The sequence below is a fragment of the Galeopterus variegatus genome, unplaced genomic scaffold (genome assembly GCF_000696425.1).
Source record: "Galeopterus variegatus unplaced genomic scaffold, G_variegatus-3.0.2 Scaffold1583, whole genome shotgun sequence".
NCBI classification, from domain to species: domain Eukaryota; kingdom Metazoa; phylum Chordata; class Mammalia; order Dermoptera; family Cynocephalidae; genus Galeopterus; species Galeopterus variegatus.
This window is the reverse complement of record NW_007727694.1, coordinates 289455-303739: the sequence shown is the minus strand read 5'-3', so window position 1 is coordinate 303739 and position 14285 is coordinate 289455. Positions and strand designations below refer to the sequence as shown.

Here is a 14285-nt window from a genome sequence, read left to right as displayed (position 1 = left end):
TTGTAATCCCTAATTGTCTTAGTTTGGGCTGCAATAATAAAATGCCATAGTTCGGGTAGTTTGTAAACAACAAAAATTTATTTTTCACAACTTTGGAGGCTGGGAAGTCCAAAATCAAGGTTCCAACAGATCTAAGCCTAGTATGGGCATTCTTCCTGGTTTGCAGATGGTCATCTTCTTGTTGTCTCCTCATATAGCAGAGACAGAGAGCCGTGTATCTTTTCTTACAAGGGCCTAATCCCATTTAGGAGGATTCCACCCTCATGAACTAGTTACCTCCCAAAGGCCTCATCTCCTAATACCATCACATGGGTGTTAGGATTTCAACATATGAACTTTGGGGGAACATGGATATTCAGACCATAATACTAATGATATGGTACTCATAGATTATTACAAACAGAATATATAGACGAATAACATAACGAATGGTAAGTAATCTGTCATATTTTCTGTGTTACATTGGCCACTAGGAAGCATAGAGCTGTATGTTCTGCTCATTTGCTACAAATAGAATAAGTTTATTTGACATTCACCTTTTATTTTATGTTTATGAGATCTCTTAACTCAATCTGGTGAGTTAAAATACTCCATGATTGTATGCCTTGCCTCACTCCAACAGACACCTAAGCACAGAAATACAAAAATAATGATAACAGAAACAGAGCCATGCAAAAAAGAGAGGAAACAGTTATAGAGACCCTGCAGGATACAGAGAGATCAAAGGGCATTAGAGAAAATAAAGTAAGCTGATGCTATCTGGGCCAGTGATAGTCCACGTAACTCCAAATCACCTTTCCTCCAACACGTGAAGTATTTGAACCAGCCTCACTTCTTCTTTAGTGGTATTAGAGACTTTTCATCTAGATTCCTGAGAAGTGGACTCAGGTGATAGCTTTGCCTTGAAGTCTTGCCTTTCTGACCCATCCTGCATGGTCACTAGAGAGAGTGTCACAGAAGGAAGGAAACAGTATTAAGTGGCACTTTCCAAGGCACAGACATGATGGAGATTGCTGTGGCACTGATGTCTATAAAGACGTATGACTGTGGTGATAAGCAGAGGGGTTGGGATCTTGTCAGTACCAACTGTCTTATTGCACTGGAAGTTATAGACCAAATCCTTTTCTGCACCACATTTTATTCATCTTTATTAGTCTCTTATGATAGCTTTTCGGTTCAAGAAGAAACCTACCTTTTTTTTTTTTTCCTCTTCAGACTCCTCTTTTATAGGGCTGAGAGCTCCCTCAGGCCACTGCTCTTGTGATTTTTCCCAATGATTTCTATATCACAGCTTAGATTATTTTTTAGTTGATTATTATTTTTGATAAAGTGAAATGAGGGAAACTTATTTTCAAAATGTGAAACTGGGGTACATAGTGTCTATCAAAGCTTCCTTGCAAGGAGAGCCAGAGTGAGAAATCACAGCTGGGGATGATGAGTTTACTGCTTATTTCGGGGACGTGGGTATAGCTGTCTAGCCTGTTTCTTGACATTTCTATGAATTTTGTAACCTTGGTAGTCACAGTATGGGAGGGATAAGTGGGAAAAGGAGAGCTAAGTAAATAGCAGTCTAATATATACCATCTCTTCCTAGATGAAATTTTATGGTCTTTAATATACTCTTGAAATGAAATTTCAAAAATTAACATAGAATTCAGAGAATCACTATATGAAAAATTATTTTTCTAGTCATACACACACATTTTCATTTTAATTTTTCTCTACGCATCTCTTTCTGACAAAACACAAATTGTATTTTAAGTGTTTGTGCTTGGTAATGGATGCTGCCATTTCCAGAAAAATTTTTATGAAGATTTTTTTCAAAATTTGTTGCTTTGAAAGGCCCCTGAGGGTTATGTAGGGTGTAGGTCTATACAATTATTATCTGCTGTCAGCAAAACTGGATAGCTGGGAGGGAATAATTATACACTCCCCGGTGCAATAAGCCACTTCTGAACATACTGCAATATGTACTGGATTCATTTTAAACTGGTTATAACTAAATGGATTACAACCTTTTGGGGATAGGATAAAATACAGTATATTAAGACTGTGTAAAGTCTGTAAGAAGTCAGTATATTAAAATCCGTCAGAAAAGGTCATCATTGACTATGGGTTAATATCTGTAGTCAGTACCTTGAATAGTGCCAATATGTGTTTGCTCTTATCTTTGATATGGCTCAAGGCAGGAAATGAGAACTAAAACTTTCGCTGAAAGAGTATGAACCAAATTGCCAAACTTTATAGTAGAAAGAAGTTTCTGCTATCTTTTTTGTTGTTGTTGTTTTAGAATGAGTCTGGGTATTTTAGTGTTTGAGGTATATATCAGATTTTATAGTTTCTGGACTTTGGGATCCAGGGAGAGAAAGGATATACCCTTTCCCTCTCACCCTACCCCCAACCAATTACCTTTGGAGAGGTATCAGCTGTATTTTGCTAATGAGCATTGCCTGAGGATGTTCTGGAAGCTCACTGAACACAAGGACTTGTAAGAGTCACAGTGGAATCAGACAACCTGTCAGTCTGTTTATACACTTCTGCTGGTGTTTTCTTTGTAAGGATGCAGACCAATTAGAGTGAGGCTCCCTTAGAACATTTTTAAGGGGGTGGACACCTCTTTTAATGTTCAGCATGGGCATCTGTTATATTGAAGAGAATGAGATCAACAATTTCATGATCAATTTTTGAAAGAAAATTTGAAATGAAAGTAAAATACCAAGTTTTGTTATAATAAGAGAAAATTATCTGAGTTCTGTTTCTCTATACAATAGAAAGTTCAAAAGAATGAGGACAGATGTATTTCCTTGCTTATGCTTTCATTAATAGCCTATTGTTTTGATAATTAGTTCATTATAAAGGAGAGATGTGAGTAGTGACCTCTGTCCAGTCTGGCTCATGAAAAGCAAATGGACTGGTTTCCTTTGGATAGTATGATCAATTACCAGTAGTGAAGCTGATGAAATGAATGATCCTGATATGCCTTCGCATATTTTATTTTGCAAAGAAATCAGTGTCTTTTGCAGTTTGGTGAAGGCTAGGATTTAATGCTAGCACCATAATGTTCTGCTTTCCTCCTTCCTTCCCTCCCCCCACAATCAGATAAATTCAACTGGTGCCTTAAGGAGAAATCAGGTGAATGTGGGGCAGAGACAGTGGAATTGTATTTTGAAGTTTCGCTACTATGTGATAGCAGCCAGTTATAGAATAGGTAACTGTCAGCAGTTTTATTTTAATTCTTTGCTACGTGGAACCTCAGGGAGGAAATGTTCTTTCATGTAGTGAAGAGTTCTTTCATTTTAAATTGTGCAATGATTGAAAATTGTGGCTATTACTACTTGTACTTTTACTATTTGCAATTATAATAAAGTGACGGCAATAAAATTTAAAAGTTGATATGGAGGCTTTATAAACATTTGTTGCAAAAGCTCGTACTTAACTTCAGTTTACAAAATTGTACACATCCCATTGAAACACTGACAAGGACCTGCAACACTGGATGACACTTGAGTATTGTCATCTCATTCTTTGTAGGTTTCCCTTTGGCTGGAAATGTTGGCATTAGTAACTGTAATCCTCTTCTTAAGAGACATGGGACAGATGGGATAAATTTTAATCTCACTTTAGTTTTGTTTGTTCTGTCTGTTTCTTACTTGGGCCAAAACTTACTTTTAAAAAGTCATGTATTTGGGCTGTCCTGTTAGCTCACTCAAAGCATGGTGCTGATAACACTAAGGTCAAGTGTTCTGATCCCTGGACCAGCCAGCCACCAAAAAACCCCACAAAAACCACAGAAAACCAAAAACCTCATGCATTTGCTTTGTTATAGCAGTGATCTAAAAATGGAAGATCTATAGGGAGTTAATCTCATTATTTGCTTCTGATGGTTTAAGTGAGAAAACTCTTTTGTCTTTTAGCTCCTGGTTTGTCATTACTGCAGGATGGAGTAATACTGTATTGCTTTAATACCATCATTTATAGGTATATCTTGTTAAAATTGTGAATGACAGGACACCAGATCACAGCATTTTATAGTAAATAATTGACATCAGTAGACCCAGTCTGTCTTTGTGTCTGCTTATTAGTGATATTATCATGAGATGGTTGACTAGCTTCTAAACTAGTCTCCTGATGTATTCAATAAGTATTTTTTTTGGCAAAACCATCTTTAATATCACTTCTAACTCTAATAGTCTGTGTTTTAGTAATCATTAACTGTAATTATATGTTAATATGTGCAGCAGGCAATATTTATAGTCACTGGGTAACAGGACTTTACTAGATATTCAGAGGATTATAAATGAGTAGCAAAAAGCTATAGTTTTCTGGAGTTTACAGTCTAGAGGAGAAAACATACAAGATAAATAAGTATAATAGAGTATGGAAAATGCTAGTGTGATGGTTAATTTTATGTGTCAACTGGACTAGATTAAGGAATACTTAGCAACCTGTTAAAACTTTGTTTTTAGGTGTGTTCATGTAAGCCTGAGTGAACCAGGTGGGAAAGATCTGCCCTCGATATTGGCAGGTGCCATCCAAACCACTGGGGCCTGAGAACAAAAACAGAGTAAAAGGCAAACCTTTCCCTCTACCCACTAGAGCTGGGATACACTCTTCTCTCCCATCCATCAACATCAGAACTGGAGACTCTTCAGCCATTGGGTTTCAGGACTTATATCAGGGGCACCTGTGTGCTCTCAGGGCTTTGGCCTCAGACTGAGAATCACACCATAGGCTTCCCTGGTTCTGGGTTTTCAGATTTGGACTGAGCCAAGCTGCCAGCATCCAGTTTGCAGATGGCCTATCGTGGGTCTCCTCAGCCTTCGTAATCGTGTGAGCCAAGTTCCCTAATAAGTCCCCTCTAATATATTTAGGTATGTAGCCTATTGGTTCTGTCTCTCTGGACAACCCTGTAGAGAAAGTGAAAGTAAATGGTCAGGATCCTTTGGGGGGGTTTGGAATCTTGCCGAGCATTTGATGTGCTCCCAGGTGTTCTTTGGTTATTGTGCATATGTGCCCAGGTGTTCTTTGGTTATTGTCTGATATGTGTGCATATGCACCCAGGTGTTCCTGGGTTGTCTGACTCCCACCCAGGTGTCCTGGGTTATCAGACTTGAGTATAAAGGACGAATGGCTCTGCTCCACAGTGCTGTCTCCCCTCTCCCATCCCCTCTGGGATGCTGCTACTGCTGCTGGAGGGTGTCACTGCTATTGCCGGATCTGCTGAAGGCTGCTGTAAGCTGCTGCTGCCGCTTTTGCTGCTGGAGGGTGTCACTGCTATTGCCGGATCTGCTGAAGGCTGCTGTAAGCTGCTGCTGTAAGCTGCTGCTGCCGCTTTGGAAGCTGAGGACTGAGCTCACATTGGAATGAACCTGTCAACTCTGCCAATGGCTCCTGGGATCTTTCCCAATTACCTAGCTTGTGACCTGCATGTGAGGGCCCTGGTGACCCAGCCGAGCATGTGAGGAGTCTGTGACCCAGTCTGTACGATGGGTTTGAAGGGTCTGAGCCCTAGCCCAACAACTCCTAATACGGATTTTGGTACCAGAAGAGTGGTCTGAGGAGCGTTGGCATTGGGCACCTTAAGTTGGCATTCGGTTCATCTTGCAGCGCCAGTTGTGTTTACCAAAGGTGGCTTACTAGTCTCTTGCATTCCTTGCCTGGCTCCATGCCAGCAAGCTGGACTTCTTGCCATTCAAGGTTTGAGAACAGGTGAGATTGTTTTGGCCCCAAGACCTCTAATCATTTACTTTTCCTGATAAAACTGCATGGGGGTTTGCATGTGACAGTGCTAGCTATCCTGAGGGAAACTTCAGAGGGAACTAGCTACTGGATGGATAAAGGGGTTCCTGGTTTTCAGGGAGTGAGGAGCCTGGAGGACCTTCAACAGTGTGTCCATAGATGGCACTGTCAGTATCCCACCCTCTTCAGTTGGGGAAGTCTGTATTGATTTTACCTGTAAAATCCTCTGGTGCTCTACAGCTTTTTTTTTCTAACCTGAGAGCTTCAAGACAGACATCTGCTGAAGGTGTCACTTCATACTCAACCCCTTGACAGCCACTGGCTGACTCCATGTCCATGGTTGAGAACTGCCTCTCTAGTTCAGCTAGTGTGGGTCTCAGATCCAAGCTCATTTACTCCAGCTGCTGAATTACAATTGCCTCAGACTTCATGTCAACAACTTCCTGCTGGCTGGACAGCATCTGAACATTTTTTTCAGAGTTTCCAAAACAACAGATTGAGATTCTGTTTCAGCATCCTTGGGCCTGTGTTCTTCTTTGGGAGGTTTAGATGATAGACACACAGAAGGGACTCACCTGAGGAACTGCCTTCTGTGTAATCCAGCAAGTATGGGGGTTGAATAATTGTGGGCCAGGTGTAAAGCTCATCTTGATCAAATGGAGCTGAACTTGATTGGGCATTCTGATTACACGGCTCCCTGAAGCAGTCACTAAAAGGAAGTAGAAGACCCATAGCCATGATATGTGAGAGAAACTTCTCTGCTTCCTCTGGAGGCCTGTTCTCCTGCTGGCTGAACAACTTCTCCAGCAAAGCTCAACCTATGAATATGGGCGCCCCAGATGCCTTGGCAGCCAGTGTCAGGGACACGCCACAGCTGCCATCTATGACTGCCCCATGCTCCAGCAGGTGCACAGAACCTCCCACTGGGGATGTGCTTGTGCCAGTCTCCTCCATCCAGTCTGCTGAGCGGCTGAGGTCCGGGGTCTGTCTTCTCTCCCATCGGCCTGCTAACCTGCCCCACCTGGCTTGCATTTTGAGCTGTGCTGCTTTGTGTTGCACTTTTAAGTCCACAGGAGCCTCTGTTGCACACTCAGCTGACCTAAATCAGCAGTTTCAATAATTAATTGGCATTTAGGAACAGCATTGTGGGACTGGACACTAGTGAGCATAATGTAGCAACTACCCTGGACTTATTGATAAGACATTTGCATGTCAGAGGATGGGAAATAAATCGGGGAATAAATTCAAGTAAAATTCAGGGGCCTTCTACCTCGGTTAAATTTCTTGGGGTTCAGTGGTGTGGGTATGTTGAGATATCCTCCTAAGGTGAAGGATAAGTTGTTGCATCTGGCCTCTCCTATCACCGAGGAAGAAGCACAATGCCTAGTGGGCCTATTTGGACTTTGGAGGAAACACATACCTCATTTAAATGTGTTATACTCTGGCCTATCTATCAAGTGACGCAAAAAGCTGCTAGTTTTGAGTGGGGCCCAGAACAGGAGAAGGCTTTGCAACAGGTCCAGGCTGCTCTGAAAGCTGCTTGTCCCTTGGGCCATATTATACAGCATACCCAATGGTACGTGAGGTATCAGTGGCAGATAGGGATGTTGTCTGGAGACTTTGGCAGGCCCCTGATAGAAGAGTCACAACAGAGACCTGTGGAATTTTGGAGCAAAGCCCTGCCACCATCTTCCGACAACTAACCTTTTGAGAGACAACCTTTTGTTGTCCTGCTGCTGGACCTTAGTAGAAACTGAATGCTTGACTATGGGCCACCAAATTACCATGTGACCTGAGCTGCCCATCATGAACTGGGTGTTATCTGACCCAGCAAGCCATAAGGTTGGGCATACACAGCAGTACTCCATCATCAAATGGAAGTACTCCATCATCAAATATACTTGATTGCCCCCGAACAGGTCCTGAAGGCACAAGTAAGTTACATGAAGTGGCTCAAATGCCCTGGTTCCTGCTCCTACACTGGCTTCTAGCTCCCAATCTGCACCTATGGCCTCATGAGAAGTTCCCTATGATCAATTGACAGAGGAAGAGAAGACTAGGGCCTAGTTTACAGATGGTTTTGTGTGATATGCAGGCACCACCCAAAAGTGGACAGCGGTGGCAGTACAGCCCCTGTCTGGGACATCCCTGAAGGAAAGTGGTGAAGGGAAATCTTCACAGTGGGCAGAACTTTGGGCAGTGCACCTGGCTGTGCACTTTGCTTGGAGAAATCATCAGATGTGCAATTATATAACAATTCATGGGCTGTAGCCAGTGATTTGGCTGGATGGTCAGGGACTTGGAAGGTACATTTTGTGTTGCTATAACAGAATACCTGAGACTGGGTAATTTATAAGAAAAAGAGGTTTATTTGGCTTACGATTCTGGGACAGCTGCATCTGGCAGGGGCCTCAGGCTGCTTCTATTCATGGCGGAAAGTGGCAGGCAGCCGGTGGGTACAAGTAGATCACATGGCGAGAGGAAGCGAGAGAGAGAGAAAGAGAGAAAAAGAGAGAGAGAAAAGAGAGAAAAGAGAGAAAAGAGAGAAAAGAGAGAAAAAGGTGCCAGGGTCTTTTTAAGCAATGAGCTCTCGTGGAAACTAATAGAGTGAGAACTCACTCATAAATACCCCCTCCCCCAGGGAGGGCATTAATCCATTAATGAGGGATCCGCCCCCATGACTCGGCTGCTGCCGCCGCCGGGTGAGGAGGCAGCACCGCTGCCGCTTCTGCTGCCGCCGCCGCCGCTGCCGCCGCCCTCCACATGAGTTTTAGAGGGGACAACACATCCAAAATCCATCAGTACATGATTGAAAAATTGGTGACAAGGAAATTTGGGAAAGAGGTATGTGGATAGACATGTCTGAGACAGCAAAGGATGTGAAGATATTTGTTTCCCATGTGAATGCTCATCAAAGAGTGACCTCAGCAGAGGAGGACTTTAATCGGGTGGACAGGATGACTCGTTCTGTGGATACAAGTCAGCCTCTTTCTCCAGCCACTTCTGTCATCGTCCAATGGGCTCATGAGCAAAGTGGCTGGGGTGGAGGTTATGCATGGGTGCAGCAACATGGACTTCCACTCAACAAGGCCAACCTGGCTATGGCCACTGCTGAGTGCCCAATCTGCCAGCAGCAGAGACCAACACTGAGCTCTTAGTATGGCACCATTCCCCAGGGTGATCAGTCAGCCTACCTGGTGCCAGGTTGATTACATTGGACCACTTCCATCATGGAAGAGGCAGTGTTTTGTCCTTACTGGAATAGAAACTTACTCTGGATATGGATTTACTTTCTCTGCATGAAGTGCTTCTGTCAAAACTACCATCCATAGACTCATAGAATGCCTTATTCACTGTCGTGGTATTCCACACATCATTGCTTTTGACAAGTAAACTCACTTCACAGCCAAAAAAGTAGGGCAATGGGCTCATGCTCATGTAATTCATTGGTTTTACCATGTTCCCCATCATCCTGAAGCAGCCAGTTTGATAGAGCAGTGGAATAGCCCTTTGAAGTCACAGTTACAGTGCCAGCTAGGTGACCATACCATGCAGGCCTACGGCATGGTTCAGCACCTGATATATGGTACTGTTTCTCCCATAGCCAGGATTCACAGGTCCAGGAATTGAGGGGGGGAAATGGGAGTGGCATCACTCACCATTACCCCTAGTGACCCACTAGCAAAATTTTTGCTTCCTGTCCTCACAACTTTATGCTCTGCTGGTCTAGAAGCCTTGGTTCCAGAGGGAGGAATGCTTCCACCAGGTGATACAAATGATCCCATTGATCTGGAAATTAAGGTTGCCACCTGGTCACTTTGGGCTCTTCTGGCCTCTGAGTCAATAGGCTAACAAAGGAGTTATGGTGTTGGCTGGGGCGATTGATCCAAACTATCAAGGGGAAGTTGGACTGATATTTCACAATGGAGGTAAAGAAGATTGTCCAGAATATAGGAGACCCCTCAGGGTGTCTCTTAGTACTATCGTTCCCTGTGATTAAGGTCAATGGGAAATTACAAAAACCTAGTCCAGGCAAGACTACAAATGGTCCAGACTCTTCAAGGATGAAGGTTTGGGTCACCTTTCTTGGTAAAGAACCACAAACAGCTGAGGTGCTTGCTGAAGGCAAAGGGAATACATACTGCTCTAGCTGCTGGAGCTGGGAAAAACTCTTTTCTTCTGTCCATGGACATCAGAACTTGACTCTTTAGCCTTTGGTTCTGTGACTTAGACCAGGGGCACCTTCAAGCTCTCAGACCTTTGGTCTTGGACTGAGAATCATACCACTGGCTTCCCTGGTTCTGAGGCTTTCGGACTTGGACTGAGCCATGCTACCAACATCCAGTTTGCAGATGGCCTATCATGGGACTTCTCAGCCTCCATAATCACATGAGCCAATTCCCTAATAAATCCCCTTTCATATACCTACATACATATCCTATTGGTTCTCTCTGGAGAACCCTAACTAATGCAGATCTTTATCTTATTTTTTAAAATTAACAGTAATTCTTAAATGCTGAGAAGATTCCATCTGCTTGTCTACCTCTGGGATACTTGTTTAAGGAGTGCTGCTGTCTGAATATTTGTATCCCCATGAACGGGATTAGTGACCTTGTAAAAGATTCCCCAAAGCTACCTTGCTTATTGTACCATGTGAAGACATAGTCACAGTGATAAGGCATCATCTATGAGAAGGTAGGCCCTTATCAGACCAAATCTGTGAGCACCTTGGTCTTGGACTTCCCAGGCTTCAGAACTGTGAGAAATAAATTTCTGTTGTTCATAAGCCACCCAGTTTATGGTATTTTGTTATAGCATCCTGAATTAACTAAGAGAAGGAGATATTTCAGCCTGTGGACCTCAGGGGTTTTCTGGAAAGACAGATGAAAATGACTTAAGATCTTACCCTCTGGCTGGAGGATTCTTCTTCCTGAGAGTTTACAAAGTTGGCAAAGAGCTCATCCCGGGATAAAATAGATGTCTGACCTTTATCTTTAAAAAAAAAAAATCAACAGTAATTCTCAAATGTTATCAAGTATTCATTAGTTGTTAAAATTTCCAGTCATTTCATAAGGGTCATAAATTTATTTTACAATTTGTTTGTTTGAGGTCCCCATATACATATAGAGTGACTTGTCTTTCAAACTGCAAGTTCCCCTACCCCATCATCTCTTTTTTTNGTTGGCAAAGAGCTCATCCCGGGATAAAATAGATGTCTGACCTTTATCTTTAAAAAAAAAAAATCAACAGTAATTCTCAAATGTTATCAAGTATTCATTAGTTGTTAAAATTTCTAGTCATTTCATAAGGGTCATAAATTTATTTTACAATTTGTTTGTTTGAGGTCCCCATATACATACAGAATGACTTGTCTTTCAAACTGCAAGTTCCCCTACCCCATCATCTCTTTTTTTCCCTGCAATTTTTAACTACAGTTTTAACGTCCAATTTGAATAGATCAGGACAGTGAAGGGACCATAGACATATTTCCTGGAGACCCACTTATTTCTGCTGGAGGATTCTTCTTCCTGAGAGTTTACAAAGTTGGCAAAGAGCTCATCCCGGGATAAAATAGATGTCTGACCTTTATCTTTAAAAAAAAAATCAACAGTAATTCTCAGATGTTATCAAGTATTCATTAGTTGTTAAAATTTCCAGTCATTTCATAAGGGTCATAAATTTATTTTAAAATTTGTTTGTTTGAGGTCCCCATATACATATAGAGTGACTTGTCTTTCAAACTGCAAGTTCCCCTACCCCATCATCTCTTTTTTTCCCTGCAATTTTTAACTACAGTTTTAACGTCCATTTAGAATAGATCAGGACAGTGAAGGGACCATAGACATATTTCCTGGAGACCCACTTATTTCTGTGGAAGATGCTTGGGTGGAGTAGACAAGCTCATTTTTGAACCGAAATTGGAACTCAGGTTTTTTCAGTCTGTGGCTGCACACAGCACCATTTTGCAATAAATCAAAAACTTTAATTTTGTTGGACCATCATCCTGAAGTGCTGTGGAATAACTTATATCACTATATTTAATTTTTCAGAAAAATTAAACCTTACTTATCTTCAAAAGCAGGTTAATTTGTGTTGACATATGTTTTGGTGTGACTCTGGATGATACCTCTCAAAATTTCCTCCAACTGAACTCTGAAGAAACTTGTCCAGTTTGCTGAAGAGAAATAACTAGAAAAAAAAAAGACAGCATCAGCAAAGGCAGCCTTTGGAGACTGTGACAGAAGAGCTTCCACACAGGTGAAAACAGTGTTCCCTTTCTGTGAGGGCTGCATCAGTGAACACGGAAGTGGCATGGTTGGATTAGAGGCCACAGAGACAATACCTCAGAAACGAGAGCAAGGCCAGTATCTTTAAAAAAAAAAAAAAAAAAAAAATATATATATATATATATGTATATATATGTATATATATAAACATAATTGATTGTACATATCTGTGGGGTACAGCATTGAATATCAATACCTCTGTGCAATATGTGATGCTCAAATCAGGATAATTACTATATTTATTATTACATAATATCATTTTTTGTAGTCTTTTACCAAGTTTTCTCTAACTCCACTCCCTCTCCCCCTTTCCTTTGTCTGATGGCCTCAGTTCTATTCTCTCCATTTTAAAGTTCAACAAATTATTGTGATTGTTGTCTTTCTCTTATTTTTTTTTAGCTCCCACTTACGAATGAGGACATGCAGTATTTCTCTTTCCATGCTCGGCTTATTTCACTTTCTGTGCTTGGCTTGTTTTACTTAACATAATTTTTTCCAAGTTCATCTAAGTTGCTGTGAATGGCAGGATTTTATTCTTTTACATGGCAGACTAGTATTCCATTGTGTATATATACCACATTTTCCTTACCCAGTCATAAGTTGATGGACATTTAAGTGGGTTCCAACTCCTGGCTGTTGTAAATAGAGCTGTGATAAACATGGTGCAGATATCCCTTCAACATGATGATTTCCATTCCTTTGAGTATATGCTCAGCAGTGGGATTGCTGGATCATAAGACAGTTGTATCTGTAGTTGTTTGAGAGAGCTCCAGATAGTTTTTCATAATGGCTTTACTAATTTACAGTCCCACCAACAGTGTAGGAGGGTTCTTTTTTCTCCGCATTCTCACCAGCACTTGTTATTCTGTTTTGTTGTTGTTGTTGTTGTTTTTTGTTTTTATAATGGTGAGTCTAACAGAGATGGGATGATATCTCAATGTGGTTTTGATTTCCATTTCCCTGATACTTGGTGACATTCAGCATATTTCATGTGTCTCTTGCTCATTTGTATATCTTCCTTTGAGAAATGCCTATGCAGCTTTGTCTATTTTCTAATTGGGTTACTTGTTTTTTTTACTGTTGAGTTGATTTCTGTATATATTCTGGATATTAATCCCATCAGGTATGTAGTTTGCAAATATTTTCTCCCATTCTGTAGGTTGTTTTTTCACTCTTTTTCTTTTGCTGTGCAGAAACTCTATAGTTTGATATAATCCAATTTGCTTATTTTTCCTTTTCTTGCCAGTGCTTTGGGGGTCATATTCATAAAGTCTTTGCCCATTTCTACTTCCTGAAGTGTTTCCCCTATATTTTCTTGTAGGAGTTTCTACATATGGATGTCCAGTTTTCCCAGCACCATTTATTGAAAATGGGCAGTCTTTTCCCCAATGTGTGTTCTTGTTGCCTTTGTCAAAGATCAGTTAACTGTAAGCATGTGGGTTAATTTCTGGGTGCTCTATTCTGGTTCGTTGGTCCGAGTATCTATTTTCATGCCAGTGCCATGCTGTTTTGGTTACAGTAGCTTCATAATGTAATTTGAAGTCAGGTAGTGTTATGCCTCTGGCTTTTTTTTGCTCAGGATTGCTTTAGCTATTTGGTCTCTTTTGTTGTCCATCTGAATATTAGGATTATTTTTTTCTATTTCTGTGAAGAATGCTGTTGGTATTTTGGTTGGGATTGTATTGAATTTGTAGATCAATTTGGGTAGTATGGACATTTTCACAATGTTAATTCTTCTAGTCCAAGAACATGGAATGTCTTTCCAACTTTTTGTACCCTCTTTTATTTCTTTCAGCAGTGATTTGTAGTTCTTATTGTAGAGATCTTTTACCTCCTTGGTTAAATTGATTCCCAGGTATTTTATTATTTTTTTGATGACTATTGTAAATGGGCTTACTTTCTTGATTTCTTTTTCTGCTAGTTCATTACTTGAGTATAAAAATGGTACTGATTTTTGCATATTGATTTTGTATCCTGAAACTTTACTGAAATAATTTATCAGCTTTAAAAGTTTTTTTTTTTTAAATTAGAGTCTTTAGGTTTTTCAGTATATACAATCATGTCTTCTTCAAATAGGAACAGTTTGCCTTTGTCTTTTCCAATCTGGATGCCCTTTATTTTTTTCTCTTGACTGATTGCTCTGGCTAGTACTTCCAATACTATGCTAAATAGGAGTGATGGCAGTGGGAATCTTTGCATTGTTCCTGTTCTTTAGGGAAATGCTGAGAGGATGATATTGGCAGTGGGTTTGTCAATTTT

The 14285-nt window shown here is 40.9% G+C and overlaps 1 pseudogene; it reads right to left on the bottom strand.

Annotated features, from left to right (window-relative positions):
• Positions 1-5924: 5924 nt before the first annotated feature.
• The window catches only part of LOC103594587, a 126533-nt pseudogene continuing 118172 nt past the window's right edge, over positions 5925-14285 (bottom strand).